Source organism: Giraffa tippelskirchi, chromosome 9 (assembly GCF_054371585.1).
Source record: "Giraffa tippelskirchi isolate mGirTip1 chromosome 9, T2T-mGirTip1v1.2.pri, whole genome shotgun sequence".
Taxonomy (NCBI): Eukaryota; Metazoa; Chordata; class Mammalia; order Artiodactyla; family Giraffidae; genus Giraffa; species Giraffa tippelskirchi.
The window spans coordinates 159866147-159884072 of NC_137283.1; the positions used below are offsets into that span (position 1 = coordinate 159866147).

General features: G+C 42.4%; 1 protein-coding gene and 2 long non-coding RNA genes across 6 annotated transcripts in view; 1 reads left to right on the forward strand and 2 right to left on the reverse strand.

Moving 5' to 3' along the window:
- PRKN (parkin RBR E3 ubiquitin protein ligase) overlaps positions 1 to 17926 on the reverse strand; it is a 1216903-nt gene that overhangs the window by 177617 nt on the left and 1021360 nt on the right. The gene's annotated exons all lie outside the window — the stretch shown is intronic.
- LOC145519756 (uncharacterized) lies at positions 1792 to 5845 on the forward strand. The gene is made up of 2 exons (XR_014063871.1): positions 1792 to 4941; positions 5526 to 5845. It is a non-coding gene; the product is annotated as an uncharacterized LOC145519756 (long non-coding RNA).
- Positions 5737 to 12185, reverse strand: LOC145519747 (uncharacterized). The gene is made up of 2 exons (XR_014063862.1): positions 11875 to 12185; positions 5737 to 9996 (listed from the first exon to the last, which is right to left on the reverse strand). It is a non-coding gene; the product is annotated as an uncharacterized LOC145519747 (long non-coding RNA).

The following is a 17926-nucleotide window of genomic DNA, read 5'->3' on the forward strand; positions in this document are numbered from 1 at the left end:
CAGCTCTGTCCCATTACTCTCTTCTTTATCTGCTGTTGACCATCAGAAAGTCTACTAACATCCTTGAATAAAATATACTATGGCAGTAATTGCTACAAGGGAATAACAGGGTGCTCTGGTGTAGGTTTACATTATGAAACATTGATCTCACAGATCTGCCTCCCTGGACCTTGCATCCGGGAAGTGGCTGTGCCCACACGGGGATTTGTGGCAAGATGCCGTCTGGGTGGGGGGTGGTCAGTCCTGTGGCCTGTGTCTGCCTGAGGGGTGGGGTGGGAGGTACTTTTTGTAATTCATTTGCCCACCGGGGGGTGGTCTTTTAAAATTTACTTTGAGGAGGCCAAGATGACACACACTCACACGGCACAGTGTGAGTAATGCAAGCTCCCTCTTATTACTGTGATCGAAACAGAACAGGATCCTACAATCCATGCTCCCCACGTCCCCTGCCAGCCTTTTGTCTGTGGCAAACTTTAGACAAAGAATACTTAACCAGAGAAGTGAGAAATTGAAGGAACAAAGGAAAACAGTTGAAGGAGACCAAACAATAGCAGTGTACTCAAGGACCTTTAGTTCCGCCTCAGTGGCTATAGATAATATTCTGAGCCGTATCCTGTGAGAAGTTTTAGAGATACTGAGACCCTCACCAACCGGAAGAATTTAACTAATGATGACTAGATGGTAGCCATGATGTTGTTGTTCAGTCACTAAGTCGTGTCCGACTCTTTGTGACCCCAAAGACTGCAGCACTCCAGACTTCCCTGTCCTTCACTATCTCCCTGAGTTTGCTCAAACTCATGTCCATTGAATTGGTGATGCCATCCAGCAATCTCATCCTCTGTCACCTCCTTCTTCTTCAGTCTTCCCCAGCATCAGGATCTTTTCCAATGAGTCAGTTCTTTGCATCAGGTGGCCAAAGTACTGGAGCTTCAGCTTCAGCATCAGTGCTTCCAAAGAATATTCAGGGTTGATTTCCTTTAGGATTGACTGGTTTGATCTTGCAATCCTAGGGACTCAAGAATCTTCACCAGCACAATAGTTCGAAAGCATCAGTTCTTCAGTACTCAGCCTTCTTTATGGTCCAACTCTCACATTCATACATCAGTTCAGTTCAGTCGCTCAGTCGTGTCTGACTCTGGGAGTTGGTGATGGACAGGGAAGCCTGGGGTGCTGTAGTCCGTGGGGTCACAACATCCATACACAGTTACTGGAAAAGCCATAGCTTTGACTCTATGGACCTTTGTTGGCAAGGTGATGGATCTGCTTTTTAATACACTATCTAGATTTGTCATAGCTTTTCTTCCAAGGAGCAAGAGTCTTTAATTTCATGGCTGCAGTCACCATCTGCAGGGATTTTGGAGCCCAAGAAAATAAAGTCTGGCTACTACAGTTCTGAGACCTGGCCTCAAACAAATGGGAACAAACTGACCCTGGAATGAAATTAACTGTACCTAAAACAACCAAGATGGTGCTGGTCAGACCGCTGATGACCAATTTCAAGATGATTGTTAGAGCTGATTGTGCTGTGTCTGCATGGAGCCCCTTCCAGCCCATAAAAGCTCTTTCCCCCTGATTGTCAGCGGTGGGATGGGGGAGTCGTTCTTTGGACAGGCAGCTGCCCTCCCTACCAGCTGCCAGCACGCAGAATAAAGCAAATTTTCCCTTCCACCAACCTGGCCTCCTAACTGGCTTCTGAGTGTTGAACAGCTGGACCTCACTTTCTCATCCATGATAAGAGTTTCCTCTTTCATTTAGACTCTAACATCTCAAGTTAGGCCAAGTTCTCCAATCTTTTTTTTTTTTTTTTTTTTTTAGGAAACTTGCCTCTAGGGAGCTGGATTCCATTTTCCATTTGCTCCACTGAACCAACTGGCTGATGAGCCCTTGTCTGAGGTTGGAAGGCTTTCCCACAGAAGGCCGTTTCTCAGCTGTTAGGTCGGCTCAGGTCTTGGGAAGGCCACCAGGAAGACTGCCCCTTTATCACAAGACTGCTTCTTAATGTATCTTTTCTCTTATTCAGTCCTCAAAGATTTAGAATTAACTCGAACAAGTTCTCCTAATCGGAGACAGTGTTTTAGAAATCTTTTTATCCCTCAGAGTACTTTGCACATGCTGAAGGCTTAACACACATTTGTGGGATGGAAGACTTCATACACATAAGATACATGTTAAGTATTATAGCAATCCTTAGCATCAAGGGTTTTCACTTGTGACTCAGCAAAAGTCACATGAATTTGACTGCGGGAGGTGGAGGGCAGAGGAGCCTGGCGGGCTGCAGTCCATGGGGTCACAAAGAGTCAAGGCACGACTTAGCGGCCGAACACCAACACAGGGGCAAGGCTCTTCATCTGTGACTTACTGAAGCATTTAATTTTGAGAGGAGATTTTATTTTGATTGATGTTTTCGAGCTTCCCCTTTATGTTTATTTACACATACTGGCAAAGTGTCCTGAGGTGTGAAGGAGCAGACTTCTCTGGAGCGCTCGTGTGCGCGTGGCTGTGGGAATAACTTATGACCTCTCGTGGTCTCCGGGAACTCCTGCTCCCCCATTCTAGTCAGGAAAAGGGGGGTTTCCCCAACCCTCCAGGGAGGGAAGCATTCCTGGAGCCTTAGGAGTTTCCAGCAGTGCCCCAGAGTTAATGAGAAATGAGCAGGGAGCCCCCAGAGCTCCCAGTGGGGACAGACCTGGCGTCCACAGCAGCAGGTCTTCTCTCAACAGAGGCCCCACGTGGATTTGGGGTCAAGTGCACACGGGGTCACACGGAAACACACAGCTGACTCCGGGCCACACCAGAACGTCGGTGTCTGTAGGTCAGGTCGTCTTTAAGAGCAGCGGATGGAAGTGGCTGCCACACGAATAGATTTAGACTCCCGCAAGAAAGGTCCGAGGTTCGACGCTGAGTCACTTGCTGTTGGTAAAGGTGATTAAATGCTGTCTCAGGAGTTGGCGTGATGATCTCTTAAGGAGAGGCGGCTCTTTGTCTTGAATGAGTAGGTGAAGTTCTACATGCGGATAGGAGGCTGGCTTCCCTGGTAGCTCAGTGGTATAGAGTCTGCCTGCAGTGCAAGAGACGCGGGTTCCATCCCTGGATCAGGAAGATCCCTGGAGAAGGAAATGACAACCCGCTCCAATATTCTTGCCTAGGAGATCCCATGGATAGAAGAGCCTGGCAGGCTACAGTCCGTGGGGTCGCAAACAGTCCGACACAACTGAGCAACTAAAACCACCAATTTCCACTTATAAAACTAAGGCAGTTCAGTTTAAGTGAGGTTACTTTGAAAGGCTGTCCTATATGGAGACAAATAAAGCATCAATTGTACTTTCTAAGTCAAGACACATTTATAAAAACTGATTTTTATAATAATTACAGATTTTTATAAATCAGCAACTGATTTTTACCTCTAGCTGGAAACCTCTGCAAGAGTTAAATGTTCTTTAATACATTTGTCACATTTGGGAAGCAGAGATTTAATTGCTTACATTTTGATAATGAAGGAAAAGATCATTTGATAATAATGTCATTCCTCCTGGGACCATTTCCATTTACATGGTATACAAACAAAATAATACAGGAATATTAACCTGTTTCTTAGAGCAGTGCAAGCTTATTAAGCACATAATAAAAATAAAAGGGTGGCAAAAATCATTTTGTATAAGATGAATTTTAAAAAAAACAAAAACTGTTCATTTCACACAATCTTGATATTTTATTCAAAGATTTTTAGTTGGGTTTTGATGGTGTGGGCAAGTTTCTTGCCACCACTTAAATTAGCACTCCAAACTCTTCTGAGAGATATTCCTGACAGCAAAGGGAGGAGTAGGTCTGCTCTGAAGAATCTCAAGGTCATGGCCCCAAAGAGAGGTGGTAAATTGAGACATAATTTGAACATTCATGGGTTCAGTTCAATATAAAAGTATCATACCCCACCCGGACCTGCCCTAAATGGTCCAGAGAACTGCGCCTTTATTCATCCTATGACTCTGTGTATTATCCTCCATATCGGATACCCTGGTTTGAGAATGACACGCTTGGAGTTTCCTTTCTGTTTTCTTAACCTCTCTCTTCCCCCACCAAACCAGGAGGGGTTGGAGCAGCCTCACCTGATTTATAATAAGACCTACAAGTCTTCTCACATCTTTGCAGAGAAAAGACCAAGTCATTCTTCTCCAGAGAACAGACCAGTTCTTGAAGAGCTTCAATTATTACCTTTCTAATGATAACTCTCAAACCTTGACAATGAGCCTAATATATCGGACTTCAATTTCGTATTTCCAGCTATCTTTAGGATATATTATTACTTCAAACAGAACACAGCACTCTTCACCATTTGATATATTGTTTATTGTAGTGGAATGTAAATTCCACAGGTGACACCATTCACCTTTAGCCTTAGAAAGTATCCCACAAGCCCCTAACCAGGTTGCTGAGAAAATCAACACACCTCTGCATTCTAAGCAGACGGTGATGGAGAAATCAGTGTATGAGTCCATAGGGCTCCCAGGTAGGTGACTCTGGAAGAACACCTGTGTCAAGGAAGACTGTGACCAGAGACACAGAAAATACAACAAAGGAATTAAATGGCTACCAAACATGGTTAATAAAGAAGGGATTTTGGTAAAAATGTTTCCAAAGTTCACTTCACATCTTTCCCTGAGACAAAAACTAGTTTTAATTTGAAGTTTTCACTCTGATTAGGTCTATTTTAAAAATATATGTGCAAAATGCTTCCACTTACAGGAAATTTGGCCTTGAGACACTGGGTTGTGTGCAAACATCTAGGGAAATAACTGCATTAAAGTTAGAATTCAAAAGATTCAGGGTTCATGTAAGTGGACAAATAACTTTTCCACTAGTAAAACAGTAGGAAATGCACTTCTGGATCCACTTTGTGAAACATGGGTGTGTGTTTTTGTGTGTGGTGTGGATGGGAATGTGTGTGTGTGTGTGTGTGTGTGTGTGTGGTGTGAATGTGAATGTGCGGGTGTGTGCATCTAATTTGCTCAGGGAATAGAAAGATGAGGTGGAAGATGGGTCATGATCCCAAATACTAACATCCAACAGTTTTGAGACATTTAAAAATCTAGTGTCATTATAAATGAGTTTGTACTTTTCACTTACATTTGTATGTTCAAAATAAATTTGTTTAGGAAAACGCTCTTGCTGAAAGTGAAAGTGAAGTTGCTCAGCTGTGTCCGACTCTTTGTGACCACATGGACTGTAGCCTACCAGGTTCCTCCGTCCATGGGATTTTCCAGGCAAGAGTACTGGAGTGGATTGCCATTTCCTTCTCCAGAGGATCTTCCTGATCCAGGGATCGAACCTGGGTCTCCCGCATCGTAGGCAGATGCTTTACCGTTTGAACCACCAGGGAAGTCCTAAACACTAAATGGAAACAAATGGGGGTTACAGAAGGGACTTGCTCACATGGTAACATGCCTGACATCTCCTGTCAAGGGTCTTCTCCAGCTCCAGAACCTTGGAAAGCTTCCTGCTACGTGTCTGACTTTCTTCTGTTCACTAAGTGTGTAGATGTTTAGATATCCGAGTAGAAAGGGAGGCCTGGTATGGTCCACCCCTTGCCACTTGCTCCATTTCTCAAATATTGTTAAAAATCTTTCACTAGCCCCAGCTGGCAGTATTTCCACTTGAGGGACCTAAGTATGAAATGCTCTTATACATGCATACCATGGTGATGGCAAGGAAACAAAGAAGAATTGTTTATACTAGAGATTATTAAACATTAAGCATTTATTTGTAGATAAAAGGGAGCAAACTATGCTATGGCATAAGACAGATGAGTAAATATTATGGAGTGCACACTGCATTACAATTATTGTTACACATTATCTATTAAACATTACATAGAAAGTGGTTGTGAATTCAATCAAGTTCTAAATAATCTCTAAATTAAAAGAGTGACCTAGTTCTTCCTCAGTCCGACCTCAAATGAAGTTAATATTGCAAAATTCGAATCCCTAAAATAATTTCTGAAAAATCCGTATGAGTTAAAAAAAAAAGATAAGTGGTAATATCCGTTTCACAAGCTGTTTAGGAGGGTTATTCATCAAAGTGAACTTGGTGACATGAAAGGAATTAAACAAGGAGGGTGTTTGACGGACTGAGGGGGTGCTAACGCCTTTCTAAGCTACGTAAACAAACCAGAACCGAAGAGTCCACGCACTGGAATCAGAGAAGAGGAAGCCTGAGGACAATCCATCACAGACAACCAATTGGTTTTCCCCAGGCAACCGCTGCAGTTGTGGCCAATCAAACATTTTCCTTGCTTTGTTTCTGCAACTTCTCTGTGAAAACCGCGACCCCTGGTACCTCCTGGGTCACCAGCTCAGTACTCCCTGCCCGGGTATTCTGGCAGCTCCCCCTGCCCCTTCTCTACCTCCACTCTGGGTCAGAGCCTTAAGCCTAGGATACTTCCCAGTCTCCATTAGGCAAAATCTCCGCACCCTCTCAGGTCCCTGATGAAGCTCCCTGCCCTCAACAGTTCAAAGCCTTCCTCTAGCATTAACTCAATGAACAACTATGCGGGTGTTAGATATCCTGCTGGGTGCTGAGGACACAAAAATCAACAGATTGGAGCCCTGCTCCCCCCACCAGGGGCCTATAGAAAACAAGGACTAAATAGATGGGATGGAAACGAGTAGTGGGTCCTCCCAGGTGGCACAGTGGTCAAGAACCTGCCTGTCAACGCTGGAGACGCAAGACACGCATGTTCAATCCCTGACTTGAGAAGATCCCCTGGAGGAGGGCATGGCAACCCACTCCAGTATTCTTGCCTGGAGAATTCCATGGACAGAGGAGCCTGGTGGGCTGCAGTCCATGGGGTCACAAAGGTTCAGCCATGACTGAGCGACTGAGCGACTGAGCACGCACACACAGACAAGCAATGGGACACGTGTTAAAACGTGCTATGTTCAAGGTGACTTGGGGCTGGGTTAGAAGCCCTTGACTTTTCTGGATTTCTGTGGCGCATTACTTGGCATGAACCTGCCCTGCCGTGGGGATGTGCTATTTCCCACTGGGTATCTTCTCTTCCCGCCAGATAACTGGCTTCTCCAGCGCTGTACTGTCCTTGTCTCCCTGTGCTGAGCGCCCAGTGCCAGGCCACAGGCACAGCGGACAATCAACTAACTCATTTGCAATAAATAAATAACTTTCCCGTATAAGTAGTGCTGACTTATTTTAAATATAAAGAAGGATATATTGATTTTTTTCCCCCTGGTGAATGTTTCTTATTAGCATAGCTTAGTTCCTGAAAACAGCATGATTTCTAGTGATTGCAGGAGAAGAACAAAAGCTAAAACTCCTAGGACGGCTGTTAGAAATGTAAATCAGAAGCTGTCATTACTCCAAGTGCTGCGTGAAATCTCATATTCAATTTGTAACTCCAAAAGCTTTCATCTGCGGTCTGTTTGGTTCTACACGGTTAAGCAGTACATTTGTATGTCAAATTAGAACAAAAAATCAGCAGGTGAAAGCTTCGGTCCAAAGAGGGAATTTTCTAGAACGGTGCTCCTCTACTCTCGGCTTGCGGCCCTACCGAATGCTAACTCTATCCGTCTGCACAAATTCAGAAGGTTATGGTGGCCACACCTTTTGAAGTCAGAGGTGAATGTAATTTAGTGGGTATTATTGAGAGCTAGAGGTCTAACTTTCATCCTTTGGAATTCAGAGAGTGAAAGATATACTGTTGAAAGAAAAGATCACGAAGCGAGTATTCAGTCCTATTAGAAATAAAGAGGACACAGTGTTCTACTCAGTTTTTCTTTTCCTGCATGATAATGCAGAGATCTGTGAATGGAAAGAAGTGGACGGTATTTGGGTAAGGATTACGGGAGAGACAGGATGTTTGGTGGATGTGGCAGAGACCAAACGTTATCCTCTGCTACCTACCTGCTGTTTTCCTTCTTAGTATTGATAATAACTTCAGCTGGCCACATGGGGCCGGCCACGTGCCTCTGGGGCTGGCCACATGGCCATGCAGCTAACTCCTCTCCTTGGGATGTGGGTCTGCATGCGCTGTGTGCCTCTTCTGGATCTGGCTTTAGGAATAAAATGCCCTCCCCTTCCCCATCCCCCTTAGCCCCGGTTGAAATGTGGCCACCATGCTGGGCCGCCTGTACCATGGGAAGGAGGCCAACTGAAGACTTCCTTGAGCAGAGCCGTCATCCCAGCCCAAGGTTTCTGCGAGACAGAGGAATGAACTCCCATTGCCTTAAGGCCCCCTCCCTCGGGGTCTTGGTCGCACACCACCGCAGTCATGTCTGAACAACGTAACGGAGCGCTGGAGCGCGTTACAATCCATTTAGTCAGCGGGGAATGAGGACACATTTCTTCTTGCTGCTTCCAGCTACTGTGGCCCCACAAAATACCATGGGATGTAACCTGAAGGCAATTTGGTTTGCTACTGGAAAGTCCTTATCAAGAGCCTCTTTTGGGGTCATCTGCCCAAAGTCTTTCCGTGGATGAATTCCTTTAGTCATTTTAGAGAAATGTACCAGTTTCCATGCACCAGTTAACAGATTTTGGCTGGAGAATCTGAAAGTCCAATCCAATCGGCTTAAACAAAAAGGAAACGTATCCTTTCACAGAACACTCAGTCAAACAACAGAGTGGCTTTTGAGCTGGTTAACTGAGCTGTGCAGTCGAGTGCACAGGAGGGATGTGGTTTTCTTCCCAGACCCTGCCTCAGTAAGGGTCACAGCAGTAGCAGGATGGGCTTCGACGACTCGGGAGTCCCTTCTGACCAGGAATGGAGTCCCTCCCCAAAAGGAGAATATTTGGGGAAAAAAAAAGTCAAATTAGCAGGAAAAGGGGATGATGACAATCGAGGGGGAAGTCAAGGCTGTCAACAGCCTGTGGACACCACACGGATTCTAACAGTCACCAGACAGAAGGTCACCCAGCTCGGTGGGTGGGTGGCTGGGTGCCCAGGGTCCAGCTCCAGAAGCAAACAGTCCTGGTTACAGAGTGAAGGTGAACAGCCTTTAGAGTAGGCTTCAGGCTGCTTAGTTTCTTAACTTCCTGGGATAATTTGTATCCCTGTCCATTGATTCTATTACCAATGACTTTTAAAATGGAGCTCAGAATATTAAAAGCATACCCCAGTAAATGTTTATCAAAACCATGCATATTACTGAAGTTTAGTGCTTTTCCAAACTCTTACAAAAACAATCTTCGGTTTCTCCAGAACAGCAAACTGAAAATACACATAGCCACGTAGTCTCCAAACACCGATTTTGAGACCTTTTAAAAATCTCCGGTACATTTGTAACATGAAGGTGTTTTCATTCAGCTCACTATGGGAGGTTCTGGCTCAATTGATTTAGTCTAACAAAGATCTTATCTCTTTAATCCGAACATTCTACCCCAACTTTTCTTATTGATTAAGCGTCTCCTGCACTTTACAATAATACAATACAGCTCATACAAAAGCCCAGCCATGTCCTCGCATAAAGGAGACTTTCAGAAGCTGGGTCAGATTGGATTTCTTTCTTTCCAAGTAGCAGCCATCTTCTGAATACAGCTTTGCTTTCTATGCTCTGTTTACATGTAAAACATTTATGGGAATGGTCTAAAGAAGGTTGATAAATGACTCTTTTCTTGGGATTTCTTTTCTAGAAGGCATCCATTCCAGTTGCTTCACATCTTTTAAAAATCCGGCAGGTAAAATCCCATCTTATTTGTGCTACAAACTAACTTAGAAGTCAATGGCACTTGGTATCTCCTTTTATTATTTCCTCCAAATCATCAGGTGGTGCCACTAGGCAGGCTTGCATACGTAAAGAACAATGCTTCGAGTTCGCAGAGAGAAAAGAGGTGATATGAAACGTTCGTATCCAGTAATTCACTTAAGGATTGCTTAGAAATAGGCGACAAGGACTAGGCTCTGTGTGTGGAGGTAACCTCAGGAATAGCTAATTCAGTCTTCCTCTGTATTATGGACCTGTCAGTTTAGCACTAATACCTTGAGAGGAGCTGGGGAAAAAAAAAAATCACTGGACATTAAATTCCCAGACAGTCACTGCACGCTGGACAATAACCAACAAGGCTTTATGAAGAAACAATATGATTTCTTTCTAGAAGCATGGGCTGGGGGTGGAAACAGGCTTTCTGGGCCTGCTTCTAAAGAAAGGAGGAAGAAAACTGCTTTCTTTTTGGAAGTGTGGTAATAGGTCCACTTGACAAATTATTTCCTAGAGCGCGTCAGAGAGCGTGCTCGCCCTCGGAAAGCCTTCCTTCTTATTTCTATTCTTCTCCTACCCCTGGTTCAAGAATGGATAGATAGGGTGACGCTTCCACATCTAGCCTGGGCCTTACCCATAGGCTTGTAGTCTTAAACGATTTCTTTTCTTCTCCTTGAAAAAGCCTTAAATAAAATTAATGCCAAAAAAAATCATATACTTTGTTCACAGTATAAATTTTTTAATTTTTTGACCACTCGGCACGTGGGGTCTTAGTTCCCTGACCAGGGATGGAACCCGTGGCTCCTGCCATGAAAGCTTAGTCTTAGCCGTGGGACCACCAGGGAAGTCTCATACGCTAGAAACTTGTGGACCCGTGGACAAAGGCCTGTGTCACAGGCTCAGGTGGTTCTGCAGGTATATCCATCCTAGGGGCCGCCAATTCCCAGGGAAGGTGGGACTCAAAGTCAGGCTGGGCCAGGTCAGGTTTGCTGTGGGGGAGCCTTCAGGGATCTACTGTTATCCTCATTCATTCAGTGCTAAAAAGGTGAAATACTGAGGCCCTCCCCTGCCAGTATCCTGCGGCCCACTGAAATGCAAACCAGTTGAAGAGGAAGGCTGACTGCCTTTCTTGGAATCCAAGCAGCACTTGGGTTTCTGGGTCTGTTACAGACCCTTGCGGACTACTGACAACAGGGCTGACTTGTCTTTAACCAGGAAAAGCCCTGTTCCCTTCCAGGAGTTTGTGGGGAGCCGATCTAATAATTTATAGACAGCCTTTACAACGGAATGTTTGACAAGCAGGGAAAAATGCGTGATACACCAGTGCCGAGTCATTGTTTTGCTTGGGCCACCTTGAACTCTGTCTAAATTGTACTGAAAATAGGTGTAAAGAAAAAAGAGAAGATAAACAAAAGTCAGCAATAAAACACACAGCAAGAATAGAATTCCTAGAACACAGGTATGTGCAAAAGGCCATCAGAATCTATTTTCCTATACTGCAAACGGCTCAAACTATTTAAAACTACACAAAAATTGAAATTCACTTATTTGCATTTGGCTGTTCAAAGCTTCTGGTGACATGTTTCATAGAACTAATTTTGAGACTCCAAATTAAATTTCCTAGCAGACTTTACTTGCATTTTTCTTAAACAGGTCATTCAATTAAATCAGTATGACAGGACAGTGTGCTCCGTGCCAAGTAAATGTCTGAAAGAATGGATCACCTGCCTTGCCAGCCCCTTAGAGTGAACAGTAGCTGGACCTTACCATTTGGCTTTCAGGCCCTTGGCCTCTGGCAGTGGCAGACCTATTTCCTTCTTTCTCAGTCTAACCCCAGAGAAACACTATGTCTGAAATGGTGTAAAATTCTAACCAATTTAATTACAGTTCACTTTGCTTTGCTTTTATTTTTAACAAATAACATGACTAGCTTTTTTAAAAATAAAAGCTTGATTAATAAAAAAGTAGTTCATAAACTAAGAAAATCCCTTATGTTATAAAAAGTAAAAGCAATATATCTACATGTTTAGAAACCTCAAACATTACAGAAAGTTATAAACTGAAAAGTACTAATAAAAGCTTCCTTCTCTATATCCCCACTTTTTCTATCCAAAGGCAACTATTTCAATGGTCTGTTGAACTCTTTTCAGGAAATATTTTATATGCTTACGAGTATTCATCTTCTTTTTCTTGCTCTTTGCTCCTCAGTTCAGTTCAGTTCAGTTGCTCAGTCATGTCCGACTCTTTGCAACCCAATGGGCTGCAGCATGCCAGGCCTCCCTGTCCATCACCAACTCCCGAAGTCTACCCAAACCCATGTCCATTGAGTCGGTGATGTCATCCAACCATCTCATCCTCTGTTGTCCCCTTCTCCCCCTGCCCTTTTCTCTTAATTCTGAGTATTAATCATTGTTTCATATCAGCATGCAGAATGACCTTATTTTTTTAAACAGGTGCTGGTTTAGTTGCTCAGTCACGTCTGACTCTTTATGACCTCATGGACTGTGGCCTGCCAGGCTCCTCTGTCCATGGAATTCTCTCAGCAAGAATACTGGAGTGGGTTGCCATTCCCAACCCAGAGATTGAACTTGGGTCTCCTGCAGTATAGGCAGATTCTTTACCACTGAGTCACCAAGGAAGCCCTTTGTAAACAAAATGTTGTACTTTATTGTACCCATATATCAAAAATGTACTTAACTGCTATGATATTATTGACAATTTGATTGTTTCCAAGTTCTTGTCTACTACAAAACAGTACTACAAGGAATATCCTCCACACTTCTCTTGATAAATCTTTGCAATTATGTTCATGAGCTATATTTCTGGCAGAAACACATTTCTGTTGTACCTACAGGAACAGGGATAGGGTTTTGCTACTCAAGTTAGGATGGGGGACTTCGGTCTGCACGGATGATTCTATAATGAGGCTGAAACACTATAGGCATTAACGTAGGCAATTATTCAAGGCAAACAATTTTAAGCACTGGAATTAAAAACCCTGGATCTGCAGATTGATGACGCAGACACTTTTCAGAGGAATAAAGTGAATAATCAGCTATTATCGCTTCCTGTTAGCCTTAATCTGAGATGAATAAAAAGTCAATGGAACAGGTAGAAGCTGATGAACACTCAGAGCGAACAGGTGAATCACGTCAGCCCATTTGGATGTCTACGCCAAGTGTACACAGGCATGGAGCAAAGGGCTGGGCTTTGGGAGCCAGGGCAGAAGATTCAATGTTACATCAAGTATATATTTTTTGACAAAAACCACTTTTAATGAATTGAGAGTATGAATACACAACATAAATTGTCTCTAAGATTTTCTTTCACTTATAAATGACCAAGAGTCAGAGAACCTGCCTGACTTTTGCTCCAGGGAGAGGAAGGACTACTGTGGCTGAATAAATTCTAAAATGGAATGGGAGGAACAAAACATGGTATACGTACACAATGAGATATTATTCAGCTATGAGAAGGAGTGAAATTCTGACACACGCTGCATGAGGCTTGAAAACATTATGTTAAGTGACAAACATTATGCTAAGCCAGATACCAAAGGACAAAAAAATTTCTACGATTCCACTTACACGAAATATCTAGGATAGTCAGGTTCATAGAGACAGCAAGAAGATTAGAGGTGACTAGGGGCTGGGAGAGATGGGGAATTAATTATGGCCTAATAGGAACAGAGCTTCTGTTTGGGGTGATACAAAACTTTGGAAATAGATAGTGGAGATGGTTATTCAACATTATGAATACTTGATGCATTTTAAAATGGTTATCAAAGGTGAATTTTATATTGTATATATTTTACCACAGTCAAAAATAGTATTAAAAAAGGAAAGACAAGAGAACAAAGAAAACTGCTTTGATAATCGCATTCCATAATCTGCAGTGTATATAACAGCATGAAAGATGAGATGCGAACCACAGAGGGTAACCATGGGCTAGATGAACAGTGCCAGATCTGTGAGGCCATTTTCTAAAGGTAGCATGGAGGGAAATTGAGAAAAACCAGCGCACAGTGAGGGCTGGTCTGGATGAATATACTGGAGGAACTAGCTGTTTCGGGAATGCTCAGCAGAGACCCTAATGAGAAAGGAGAGCCAGAGGCAAGTCTGAAAGAGCAGGACAGAATGTGCCTCTGAGAGGCTTCTACTCCCCGATGATAGAAGGCCTGAGAAATGGTGGGGAGAGGATGTGAAAAATAATGAGTGGAGTGAGATGGAGCAGAACTCTCCATCCCCCAGGGACCCCAGTGGGCTCTGGACGGACAGGGAAGAGAGGACCGCCCTTTGGGACGCCAGGCAGGGAGCTCCAGCGGGTCCCCTTGTAAGGGTGGTCCCACCGGGGCACTTACAGTGGGGTGTGGCCCGGCTCACCCTGGTATGACCACTTGTGTAGCAATTCCTGACCGTGTAGAAAGCCGGGTGACGACAACAACAACAGAAACCATAACGGGAAAGAGTATGTAAAAGAAATACACGTATGTAACGGAGTCACTTTGCTGCATACCAGAAACTAAGACAACATTGCAAATCAACTATACTTCAATAAAATAAAATTTAAAAAACCCTGTGATTCTTTTGTCATGATTACATTGTCCTATGCAGTAACATTTTATGAGATTGACATACACTGATACCCACTATATAAATATATATATATATATTTTTTACCATAATATCCTTTATTCTATGAAGTTCAAAAATCTCTCTTGTTCATTTAATAGAAACCATTTGAAAATACGCTACTAATCACACACAGTCATAAAATTTCACCCTATCTTCTTTATGTACGTTAAATCCATAAAATTATATTTCAATAGCAGTTTGAGAATAAAGAGGTTTCACTATAAAATATGTAGTCTCAAAAATACCTCTAATACAAATACGGTAAATCATTAAAAAAAATCATGCATTTTTAGTCCTCTACAAAGAGGAAAATTTTGTAGACTTAATGTTCTGACCCTTGGGTTTCATTAGCTCCTTCCCAAGTGTAAAGTGGTAAGCTTGCTATTCAGGTAAATCAAGTGATTTAATTCCCTGAGTCAAGCTGCTCTATGAAACACCTGTCTTATAAGATGGACCACCCAAAAGGCAGTTCTTGCTTGAAAGAATTTAGGGAAGGCTGCTATGGTGTTCCCCTTGTTCAGGCATAGGCATGTTTGCATTATGAAAGCTTTAAGTCCAACAGAAAAAAGCCCTGTTTAACAGAGTTTACTGCATTCATTGGAAGGACTGATGCTGAAGGTGAATCTCCAAGACTTTGGCCGCTTGATGTGAAGAGCAGACTCATTGGAAAAGACCCTGATGCTGGGAAAGATTGAAGGCCAAAGGAGAAGAGGGCAGCAGAGGATGAGATGGTTAGACAGCATCACTGACTCAATGGATGTGAACTTGAATACACTCCAGGAGATAGTGAAGGACAGGCAAACCTGGCGTGCTGCAGTCCATGGGGGTGCAGAGTTGGACACGACTGAGCGACTGAACAAAAGCAACAACTGCCTGCATCCAAGTTCTCTGATCACAGATCTTGGCCCAGGCGCTCTGTCCCAGATTCCAACCATCCTCCTAGCACATAACATCCCTTGAACCTGCACCAAATGAGCATCACTTTGGAAAACACTGCTGTACATTTTTTTTTTTTTAACTTAGGAAACTGCTTTAATTTCTAGAAAGATTTTTCTTCTTAACTAGAATTGAAGGGGTCAAACTTCAATTTGTTTGAGACACAGGCATCTTTGAGCTTGTAAATGCTTCTTCTAGGGTGATATCTTACAGCTATTTTCTCTGCCCCACTGAATTTTCTGTGATATTGATGAAAACACGCTCTGTCTGCATGGCCTAGGTCTAGTCCAGTAGCTGGAGGCTGTATGTGGTCATTGAATACTTACAATGTAGCTGAGGTGACTGAGAAACCTAATTTTAAATTTTATTTAATTTTAATTTAAACAGTCACTTGTGCCCTGTGGTTACCATATCCAGCCTTGCCCTAGACTGAAGTGAGGGCAGGATCAAAATGAATACACAGAAACTATGTTATCCTCATAGAAGCCTGTTTTCTGGAATGTTCTGAGCTCTCCTGTAGCTGGTAGAGCTAAAGAGGGCTTTTCTATTCAATTTGCCACAAAATTGATTTCCTAGGCTTCCCAGGTGGCACACTGGTACAGAATCCACCTGCCGATGCAAGAGATGCAAGAGACCCGGGTTTGATTTCTGAGTCAAGAAGATCCCCTGGAGGAGAAAATGGCAACCCACTCCAGGATTCTTGCCTGGAGAATCCCATGGACAGAGGAGCCTGGTGGGCTACAGTCCATGGAGTCACAAAGAGTTGGACATGACGGCACACACACACACACACACACACACATACACACGCAACGCATTATTCAAAGAGACAGAGCTCACTGTTTTGAAAGAGTATGATTATTTCACACTTCCCTTATTTTAAACAAAAAATAGCTAAAGGCACGTGGAAAGGTCATTGATCTATGCTGGATTAGCAAATATGTATTTCTATTTCAGACTGCAGAATACTATCTGGGAACATTTGCCAATTGATAAATGTTTTCCAGAGGAATGGTATGCAGAACTTATTTGTATGTTTATGAACAGTTTCTTTAATTAAAATAAATACTCTCTAGAGCTTTCTGTCTTTGCACTTCAAGCTGGCTCACAAGCAGAAAGTCTAGCAAGACTAATTTCCACTCTGCAAATGAGCCAATCTTAGAGCTTAAATTAGATTTTTGGACACCTGTCAAATAAACACAGAACGCATATTTCTGACATTTCATAATGTTAGCTTTCTTTTAAAAATACTCTCTGATAAAGAACATCCCATATATCAAAAATAATGTGTCAAAAGATTTGATTCCATGCTCTCCATGTTGAAGAGGACATAGAGTTGAGGCTAGCAAGGTGAGATTATAGCCTGGAGCTTAACCCCAACAAACCCACGTTTAGGCAGAATGAAAAATACCTGTGCTTTTTGGTGTCTCCTGGAAAGCATTATGATACAAACCACACATATGTCGAGTCTAGATTTTAATCTCTATTCTTCTTTGGAAAAAGGGAGATCTTCTATATAGTTTTCAAAATACTTCAGGTAATTTAATTAAATTTTGTATTTTTATAAAACTGAAGTATTAAAGAATAGAAAAAGTAACCATTTTCTTTATTAAATATTGGCCATCTCTTGACTTTCTATTTCTGAGTCCCACATATTGAAAAAAAGGGCTCTCCATCTAGTTACTTTTAAAATCAATAATTAGATCTCTGAATGAAGGAATAGTTAGCCCCATTTGTATACATAGACTCCTTTCCTATACAAGGGCTAAAAGAGGAGGCTTGGACTCTAACTTAACTAAAATCTTCAACAATATATGAATGCTATTGTTATAAGTAGCTTCAACAAGGATTTCTTGGCACACAGCAAGTCTTTTCTGTCCTCATTGAAGTCTAGATTCACTTTTGATGAAGCCTTTGTAACTTTAGGTTCTACAATTTTTGAGACTCTCTTCAAGGAAGACAGTGCAAGAATGTAAACGTGGGTCAGAGGGCATGGAAGGGATCTGTGCAAGTGAGGAGCCCAAGACGAATGTTCGTTAGCTCCTCAATCAATCCACCTCAAAGCCACACATACTACTCATCAAAGGAGGGAGAGTCTCTCAGATGCCTTAAGAAATTCTATTTAATTTCCTTAACTAATGGTTGGCTTAATGACCTTTTTTTTTTTTTTTTAAAGATCTCTGGTTTTCATTTAAATGCATAAGAGTTTTTTTTTCCCATTGTTAAATCTTGTCCCTGTATTTCTAATTCAAAACAGAAAACTCTTCATTAAATTCCTCGTATTATTTTAAGAAATTATCTCTCAGATGTATAACATACCCAAACATCATCAAACAAGATAAAGATGTTTTGCTGATAGAAATCTCGCAAGGTTTGATTGTCATAGCTTTTTGTATTCCCAGGTCAGTGAGTATAATGTATTCCATATTTTGTTGCTATTTTCTAGCATTAAACATGTCAACATTTTACATCGGCGCCATCAAAGTTAGTGAGATAGTTCTGATGAATAGCAATAAGGCCAGAGAAAGAATAATGCATTACATGAATTCCTCAGGAAATCAATTAATATTTTTATGAGCAGTAGTGAAAATATGATCAAGCGTTGGCAGAGAGTGAGGTCAGGCTATTTGATCCCCAAACATATCCTTGTTG